We start from the raw sequence: 7,474 nt of genomic DNA, 5'->3' as shown, positions 1-7,474 counted from the left end.
AACCTGTGTGTATAGAAGTGGGGGCAGCACAGGAGAGGCGTTGCCTCTGTTCTATATCTGAAATGTGCTGACCTCTTTCTGGGAATTGCTCACTTTCCTTATCGCTGAGCTTGGCAGCTGTTGGGGAATTTCTAGGTGGGTGGGGAGAATCCTGGAAGGAAACCACCATCGACCGTTGTTTCCTTAGAAGCCCAAACACAAAGAAAGGATGGCGCGGAGGTGGTGCTGTGCAGCGGGGGTGTTTTTCCCACAGGAACAAGCCAGCTCCTGTCAGAAAAAGGAAGGCTGTTATCCTCTCCTCCTATGTTTTGTTCCTCTAACCGATGGTCGAAATATGTGTGGGATTTCAGCAGTGGGGGTGGAGGGGATGGAAGGAGGAGCACTTCTGCGTTAAACAGAGGCAATGATGTGGGTGCAGGAAATGGGACCCAGACTGCCCTGCAAAGCTGCATGGTGAGCCTATGCCTCAGGTGTTATCATCCTCATGTGATAGAAGCTCAGAGAGGTGAGGGAGCTTGCCTAAGGTCATGTACCATGTATTGATGGAGCTGCCATTTGAACCCGGGTCTCTTGGCTCCAAAGCCATGTTAAAGCATCTCCCTCAATGGGAGGAACAGCAGGCTATACACGGGCCTCCCCTCTTCGGTCTTGTTCTAGATCATTCCAGGCCTTCCCTCCATCAGAACTTATCACTTCCGTGTCCCGGCCTCCTTGGTCGTGCCTTCTACTATGTGTGTGGCTGAGTCAGGAAGAGGTCAGCTTCCAGGCACGAAGACGACTGCTGGGGACTCTTGGAAACAACACCCTCATGGTAGGATTTCAGGCTGCCACCATCTCCGCCTTTGGTTGGTAAGGAGAGCCAGGCCCCGTGGGAAGAAGGAAGGCCTCTCTACTGGGAACCTAGGTCAGGAGCAAAGTCAGTGCTGAAAGTTGGAAAGGAAGCAGCAGCCACAGGGCCCCCGACTCCCATCAGTCACAGGGCTGTGTTTGTCCTTGGCCCTGTTGGAGCTGACAGGCCATGTCAGCTATGTGCACCAGCAGAGAAAACCACAGGGGCAGTGCTTAGCTGGTGTTGAAACCCCTGTGCTCTGTGCCCTCTGCCTGCTCTCTGTTAAGGTAGACTGAGGTGGCCTGAGCTACATAAGCACCAGGAATCACTGGCATGAGGTCTCCCACAGAGAGAGAAACAGCCCATTTTTCTCCCAGGGAGCCTAAAGACCAGGAGAGAAAATTCAGGATGGAATCCAGTTCACAGGTCAAACACCCATGAATTGCTTGCTGAGAGCAGGGTCCAGAAGTGGAAGAGATGACCACTTCACACTGTTAGCATGGCTACTATTGAAAAATGGAAAATAAGCGTGGGCAAGGATATGGAGAAATTGGAACACTTGTGCAGTGTTGGAGGGAATGTAAAAATAGTACAGCTACAATGGAAAACAGTGTGGTGGTTTCTCAAAAAATAAAGCTGTCCTATGATCTAGCAATTCCACATCTGGGTATATACCCAAAGATTTGAATCTCAAAGAGATAGTTGTGGGATCTCAAAGAGATAGTTGTACACCCATGTCCATAGCGGCATTACTCACAATAGCCAAAGTGTGGAAGCAACCCAAGTGTCCATTGATGGATGAATGGATAAACAAAATGTGGTCTAGCCATACAATGGAACATTATTCAGCCTTAAAAAAGAAGGAGATTCTGACATAAGCTACAATAAGGGTGAACCTGCAGGGCATGATGCTAAGTGAAAGAAACCAATCACGAAAAGACAAATACATGTTCTACTTACATGAGGTACCTGGATTATTCATGGTTCATAGAGACAGAAGACATAAGGGTGGCTGTGAGGGGTTGGGGAGGGGCACTGAGGACTTAGTGTTTAATGGGGACAGAGTTTCAGTTTGGAAAGACGAAGAGTTCTGGGAGTAGACGGCGGTGATGGTTGTACAACAATATGAATGTACTTAATGCCACTGAAGTGTTCTTAAAAACGGTTACAATGGTAAATTTTATATTTTGTGTACTTTACCAAAATTAAAAATAATAGGGAGAACTCTTCTAGTTGCTAGATGGATGCTGCCCGATTCATGAATGGCTTAATAAAACCAATTAGATCTTTAAAAAATAATAATTAACTCAAAACAAAATAAAATAAATGGATATGGGCCAAGAGGCTCCTACAGGCCACATTGGCCCTGAGCCCTTTGCATTGTATTATTTAATCCCCTCATCAACCTCTGTGAGTAGCTCTCTCCTTACAGACAAGGAAACTGAGGTTCAGAGGTATGACATGCCTCAGCCAGCATGTAGTGGGCTAGGATTTAAATCATCTTTATGTTCTCAGTGAGAGCTGGTTTTTTTGAGTCAAGCTGGGTTGTAGCATTGGGCACTTAGTTTGCTGGGGTCTTGTGATTTCAGCTGGGAGCCCTTATACCCACAAGACAACCGAACACAAGGAGCTGTATAATTGGTGGTAAAAATGTATGGACAGATCAGAGAGGCCTGAGTCATCAAGAAGGCTTCTTAGAGGAGGAGGTGGGATTGGATAAGGCCATAGCTAATCCACCATGGTCACCTAGCCCCTAGGAGGTACTCAGTCATTATGCGCTGAGGGAATGAATCGTCCAGGCTGGTGGGATTCCTTGGGAGAAGGGCTGAGGGAGCTCGGGGGATGGAGCAGGGCTTTGAGGTCCTGAGGAGCTGGATCTGGAGGGGTGCCTTTCTTAGTCTTCCTCCCTGAAGGGTAGTACTGCCATATACCATCTAATCAGAGGCCAGCTGCCCTTGCTGGGGAGATGCTTGCATGCCTTGGGGAGAGTCCCTCTGTCTGGCCAGTTCGTTGGCCTCCCTTCTCCGCAAGCTGCAACTGGGACTGAGACATCGTTGGTGGGTATGGGCCACTGAGATTTGTCCACTCAGACAAATCCCTGGACTTGAGAAGAATTGTCATATTTTGCAAATAAAAATACAAAGTGCCAATTAAATTTGAATTTTAGGACAATGAATAATTTGTAGTATAATTACGTTCCCAACATTGCGTCTGTATTTGATGTGGCAACCGTAGTAGTCTTTGGCATGTGTCCACTGAGAGAGGGGCAGGTGGGTGGGTGCTTTGGGTGTTCCAGGTCAGGGGCCTGCTGGCCTCAGGCGGAGCCAGGCCTGCCACAGATGCTGGTCATCAAAGCCCAGGCCCAGCCTGTCACAGCTCTGCTGAGACAAAATAGGCAGCCTTGGGTCAGACCACTACCCAAGTGTAAGCTGACCAGGCAGACAGCAGGGGCCCTAATTACCGGGTGTGAGTAAGTGGGCTGTGTGTTCGATACTGCTCTATGTGCCTTGCAGAGCCTGTAATGGGAGACCAACACTGTCAACGCATTGGGATCTGTGTTCCAGATTTGTCATACTGTTCCCTGCATGCCCTTTCTCCATCTCCGGCCTGTATTCCTGAGACCTGTAATACAGGCCTCTGGCTGCCAATGACCCTTTTCTATGTCCATCACCTCATGCTAACCCCATCAGGGCATCCTCAGTTTTCAAGCCTCCTAATCACACTTCCTCTTAATCCTACTCCTTTATCCATCCAACCATCCATCCATCTACCCACCCATAAGTATTGAGGCTTACTATGGGTCAAACACTGTAGCATAATGGTCCCCAACCTTTTTGGCACCAGGGCCCAGTGCTCCTATGAGACTCTAATGCCTGATGATCTGAGGTGGAGCTGAGGCGGTGATGCTAGTGCTAAGGAGTGGCTGTAAATACAGAGGAAGCTTCGCTTGACTGACTCTCTCCTCCTGTTGTGCGGCCCGGTTACTAACAGGGCACAGATCAGGTACTGGTCCATGGCTGGGGTTTGGTGACCCCATTGTAGCAGGTACTTTGATATATGACATCTCAGCTGTAAGAGAGATTTTAGGAATTCATATTTAAATGTGAGCAGCTGACCACAGCCATCGGATATGACTTCTTGTTAACCAGATGACCTCCCAGTTTCAGTATCAGGTGATCTGGGAAGAGATTCTCTAGCCTTGCCATTTAGACATTAGCTGCTCCTCCAAGGAAATTCCCAGGATAGCTTCAGGCTGTGATGAGATAGGATCAGGAACACTGGGGACCAGGAGGCCTGAAAGGCCTCAACGGTCAGGCAGCTGAGCTGGCTCTGCCTAGGTGTGGCCTCCCCTCAGAGGGTTGGAGCACAGGACCTTAGTGACACTCTTCCCTGACAGCTAATGCTTGGCACAGCTTCTGCCCAAAGCAGATGCTCTGTGTAACCTTAAGACTATCAGTGTATAGAGAAAACTGAGGTCTAGAGAGGGGAAGTGACTTGCCTATGGTCACGGCCTTGCAGCTATGTGTGTGCAGGCAGCAGAGACTGGGGTAGAGTGTATTTTGTTGTCAGGTGCACATGGTTTGAGGCCTGGTCTGTCTCTCAATCTGACCGACCTATCTATAAGTAGGAAATCATACCTCTCTCTTAAACTACGTGGTGATGAAGGAGGCCGAGATGATATTGGAAGGTGCTTGGCAGAGGACCTGGCATGGCGCCAGCCTGAACTGCTGAGGGAAGGGGGTGGACCCTGGTCTTAGTTAAGAGGTTCCCTACTGCCTCACCTGCCCCAAACACATCCCTGGGGGCTTTTCAGCTCTGGGCCTCTTCTCCCACCTGAGATGAGGGCAGGCAGAAGGGCAGAGAGCAGGATCTGACCTCTGGCCAGCCAGCCCTTCTGTTGTGCTGCCGGGCTGAGAAGGCCCCGCGTCTGCGTCAGCAGCACTACCTGGAGAGGCAATTGCTTCCTGCAATTTACGGCCCTGCGTGCCAAGGCTGGATGTGTCACCTGCACATGTTGTAAGAGGAGGCCCGGTGTGTACCCCTCCCCCATGCAGGAGTGTGATCCTAGTCACCCTGCCCTTCTGGAACTTTCCCAGTGAGGGCCTGGCCTTTATGCGGACTTGCAGAGGATGCAGCTTTCCTACCCCTGGGGCTACATGAACCTCATAGATGCTTTATTTTTGTTCTTGTTTGCTAAATTTCTTCTTTTGGAAGGTGCTTGGCAGAGGACCTGGCATGGCGCCAGCCTGAACTGCTGAGGGAAGGGGGTGGACCCTGGTCTCAGTTAAAGAATTAAAACTCCACAGGAAAACATCTTCTAGGAAGGGGAATTGTCCCCAATGCCCACCCCAGAGATATGCATCTTAATGTTTTGTGGTTTTGCTTCAGGAAGAGGAACTATGGGAAGGGAGGGGGGTGGTATGACTGCAGAAAACTGTTGCTTTCTTTTCAAAGCAGGGGTCTCCTGACTCAGGGCTTCCTTATCACCCACGCACCACTCAAAATTCCTTAGACCTCTGACCCTTTAGCCTGGCCCTGCTCTCAGGAGCAGATGCAAGGGAAGAGATGAGGCTGCCCAATAAAAAAAGAAAACCACATTTTAAAAAAATCACTTGGGGGGGGGGTTGATATTTGTGGATGGGAGGGGCAGAGTGACAGAGGCTGCATAGGGGTTGGCTGAGGGGTCAGCCCGGTGGGTGGGCTGCGGGGACACTGCTTCTCCACAGCTGCTGGGGTAGGCATGGGGCAAGAGGGGCACGGGCTGGGGAGATGGGGAGAAAGGGACCAGGGAAGAGCTGAAATGCAGCCCCACCCCTCTCCCTAGGGAGCTGGAATCAGTGGCAAGCACAAAGGTGAAGGTGAATGAAGAGCCTGAAGAGCCCTGAACCACACAGGGAGGGCACAGGAATGATCTGGCTGCACAAGGTCAAGCTCCAGTGTGAGACAGTCCTGAGTTTGACCTTGGGCTCTCCCTCTTAGTCCTCTGTGACCTGGTGGCTCCTGAGGCCAAGCATCCTCAGCTACGAAGTGAGGAATAGCAGCTCTGAGTGACTGCTGTAAGGGGTCTTGAGAGAGCAAATGGCAAATGTCTAAAGTGCCACACACGCAGGACAGATTTAGCCAACAATGCTTTCCTCATTCCTCTACCTAAGTTTTGTGTCCTCTTTGTCTGACTGTCTGGCTTCCCAGGGCTGGCTGACTCCATGGGTCATATGCATCTGCATGTCAGGGGAACACTTAGGCTGGGGACCTGTATCTGGTGGGGTGTGTCAGCATGCACTGGATGAGTGAAATTCAAATGTAGAGGGGGGATCCCCAGGGAATACCCCAGGGAATGTGGCTGAGACAGGACCCTCAAGAGCTCCAGTGTCCAAGGGACCAAGGAGTCACCAAGGAGGCCAGGAGGCGTTCTGTGGGTGAGTCCAGGCCCCCACTGCATTTGTAATCAAGGCAGCATCCATGAAGACTTTGCAATGTGATCAGGAGACTAAGTTGGGATAGAAGGAGGGGCTCACAGGATCTTTTCATGCTGGTTTCCTGGGAGACTGTGGATAATATTTCACATTGGAGAGATCTCAGCACAGATTCCAGACACTTAAATCTTGTTTTATGTCATAATCAGTGCTTTGTGGCTGTCACCCTGCAGGGGCTTTTATCTAGTTCAGTACCAGATCCGTAGTGGCTGTTTACAGTGATTTTTGGAAGCAGGGCACACGTGTCTCCACACAGATGAAAGGAAGGGGAAAACATGTGCCGTCAGGTAGTGGGGATTAACAATAATGATGACTTATTACTCAATGACAAAAACAGGCTTGACTTCATTTCTGGGAGATAATTCTTTCTAAACTATGATGGCAAAAGATACGTCCAGATAATTTAATAATTTAAAATAGAAATAAATCATTTTTTTCTAATATGTTTCCTGGTAGATTAATTTCTTTTGGAAGATGAAAGCTCATCCTCTAGGTAATTACTTGGGACCCTGCCTTTCCAGAAAAGCAATTCCCAGGAACATCTATCTGGTTAGTTCTCGCTGGCTTCCTATGTAGAGACAACATAGGAAGATGGTAATGAGGAGGAATAAATCACTCCATCCTTGCAGTGTGAATGAAAGCTCTCAGGTCTTCCCCTAGTACTTCCCCTGCTCTAGGACTTTTGGTTTTGATCAACTGGATGATACAAATGGCCAAGAAGAAGTGGGTACCAATTGAACTGTTATTCATCATTTATTCCTGCGTGTGAGACCCGCTACTGAGAATAGGTTGAGAGAGCAGGAAGTGGGGAGAGAACATTTGGACACAGGGCTGGAGAAACACAGAATAGAGAGATGACAGCAGTGCTAAAGATGAACTCCATCTAGCTTTGCTGTTCACAGTAGACTGGCAGCTCTGTTTATTTTCTAATCAAGGTATCACCAAATATCAAATGTCCACAAGGATGCCAGAGCTTGTCAGACTCTAATAATATTATCTATTTATATAATACTGCCAGCTCATGGGAGCAAGTCTCTAATGTTGGCTGCTATCTGCTGGCTGATGTTCTAGGAAATTGTTCAGTTGTCCTCTATACACCCTCACCCATTCTATTTGGGGTCAAAGCACCTCTGCGGGGGGCGGGGGCAGGGGAGCCTGATTCCAATCTTTC

Source organism: Pteropus medius, unplaced genomic scaffold (assembly GCF_902729225.1).
Source record: "Pteropus medius unplaced genomic scaffold, Ma_sr-lr_union100, whole genome shotgun sequence".
Lineage (NCBI taxonomy): Eukaryota > Metazoa > Chordata > Mammalia > Chiroptera > Pteropodidae > Pteropus > Pteropus medius.
The sequence above is the reverse complement of the archived record's forward strand: the minus strand, read 5'-3'. Positions refer to the sequence as shown.